This window comes from Penaeus chinensis, chromosome 33, assembly GCF_019202785.1.
Source record: "Penaeus chinensis breed Huanghai No. 1 chromosome 33, ASM1920278v2, whole genome shotgun sequence".
Taxonomy (NCBI): Eukaryota; Metazoa; Arthropoda; class Malacostraca; order Decapoda; family Penaeidae; genus Penaeus; species Penaeus chinensis.
In genome coordinates this window covers 4657792-4660235 of record NC_061851.1, presented here as the reverse complement: position 1 = coordinate 4660235, position 2444 = coordinate 4657792, and positions in this window count along the sequence as shown.

Genomic DNA, 2444 nt, shown 5'->3' with positions numbered 1-2444 from the left:
CAGATCTTGCTTGCTGAAAGTGGAAGGAATAGTGACAATTGGGCAAATTGGGTGAGGGAAATAGGCCGACTATTTGTCTCGTGTGTTTTGTGGGAATGGACAGAGAGAGAGAGAGAGAGAGAGAGAGAGAGAGAGAGAGAGAGAGAGAGAGAACGAAAAGAGAGAGAGAGAGAGAAAGAGAGAGAGAGAGAGAGAGAGAGAGAGAGAGAGAGAGAGAGAGAGAGAGAGAGAGAGAGGGAAGGAAAGAAAGAAAGGGAGAAGGAGAGAGGAAGATGGTGGTTATAAGGAAGGGAGGGGAGAGAGAGGGAGGCATGGGAGGAAAAGAGAGACAGATGGAGGGGAAGAAAGGAGGGAGGAGAGGAAAGAAGGAAGAGAAGGGAGATGGAGGGAGGAAGGAGAGAGGGAGCAGGGGAGGAAAGGAAGGAAGGAGAAGGGGATATAGGTTATATATATGTTAGAATGGGAGAGATAGATAGAGAGATAGATAGATAGATAGATAGATAGAGAGAGAGAGAGAGAGAGAGAGAGAGAGAGAGAGAGAGGGAGAGAAAGAAAGAGTGAGAGTATATGCTATATCTTATTGAATATATAACAATGATAATAATGATAATGATAGTATCCTTAATAACAATGATAATGATAAAAAAAATTATATAAGCATTAATAATCATGACGATGATAATAACAGTAATAATAACAACAGTAATAGTAATAACAACAACAACAACATCAGTGTTGATAATTATGACAATGATGATGATAATGCTAATAACAACAATTATAACAATGACAATGGTAATGATAATGATAAAAGTAATGGCAGTAACAATAATGATAATGATAAAAATAATAATAAAAAGATAATGATAGTAATAACAATAGTAATGATGATGATGATGATGATGATGATGATGATGTTAATGATAGTAATAATAATAATAATAATAATAATAATAATAATAATAATGATAATAATAATGATAATAATATTATTGATAATAGTTATGATTATAGTGTATATCAATATAGCACTATCAAAAGCAACAACAACAATAATAATGAAAATAATAATGATGATGACAACAAACAACATCACCATCATTACCCAAAGAGACAATGCACTGCAAGAAAGAGAGAGAGAGAGAGAGAGAGAGAGAGAGAGAGAGAGAGAGAGAGAGAGAGAGAGAGAGAGAGAGAGAGAGAGAGAGAAAACAGAATAAAGCGGATTTCCTTACTTGGTCCTGGTTCCCCCGAAAGCTCCTCTCGTGTACTGCACTCCGGCGCCCTCGAGTGTGATGTTACCCGACCTCCACGTGATGTTGGAGGGCGGGAGGCTCGAGGACGACTCACAGGAGAGGGTAATGATCTTGCCTTCCTCTACCGTCGCGGGGAAAGCTTGGCCAGACACCTCCCACGGCGCGACTGATGAGGGGGAAAAAAGGGGAAGGTGAAGTAGGATGAAGTGAGAGGGAAGAGATAGGGAGAGAAGGGAGAGGGAAGGAGGGGGGGGAGGAGGGTGGGGGGGGGGGTGTAAGAGAAAGAGCGAAGAGACAGAAGGGAGAGGGAAGGAGAGAGGGAAGGAGGGGGGGAGAGAGTGTAAGAGGGAGAGGGAAGAGATAGGGAGAGAAGGGAGAGGGAAGGAGGGGGGGAAGGAGGGGGGGTGTAAGAGAAAGAGCGAAGAGAGAGAAGGGAGAGGGAAGGAGAGAGGGAAGGAGAGAGGGAAGGAGGGGGGGAGAGAGTGTAAGAGGGAGAGGGAAGAGATAGGGAGAGAAGGGAGAGGGAAGGAGGGGGGGAAGGAGGGTGGGGGGGGGGGTGTAGGAGAAAGAGCGAAGAGACAGAAGGGAGAGGGAAGGAGAGAGGGAAGGAGGGGGGGAGAGAGTGTAAGAGGGAGAGGGAAGAGATAGGGAGAGAAGGGAGAGGGAAGGAGAGAGGGAAGGAGGGGGGGGGGGGTATAAGAGAAAGAGCGAAGAGAGCGAAGGGAGAGGGAAGGAAAGAGAGAAGGAGGGGAGGAGGGAGTGTAAGAGGGAGAGGGAAGAGGTAGTGAGAGAAGGGAGAGGGAAGGAGAGAGGGAAGGAGGAGGGAGGGAGTGTGAGAGGGAGAGCGAAGAGAGAGAAGGGAGAGGGAAGGAGAGAGGGAAGGAGGGGGGGGGGTATAAGAGAAAGAGCGAAGAGAGCGAAGGGAGAGGGAAGGAAAGAGAGAAAGAGGGGGGGGGGGGAGAGTGTAAGATGGAGAGGGAAGAGATAGGGAGAGAAGGGAGAGGGAAGGAGAGAGGGAAGGAGGAGGGAGGGAGTGTAAGAGAAAGAGCGAAGAGAGAAAAGGGAGAGGGAAGGAGAGAGGGAAGGAGGGGGGGAGAGAGTGTAAGAGGGAGAGGGAAGAGATAGGGAGAGAAGGGAGAGGGAAGGAGAGAGGGAAGGAGGGGGAGGGGTGTGTGTAAGAGAAAGAGC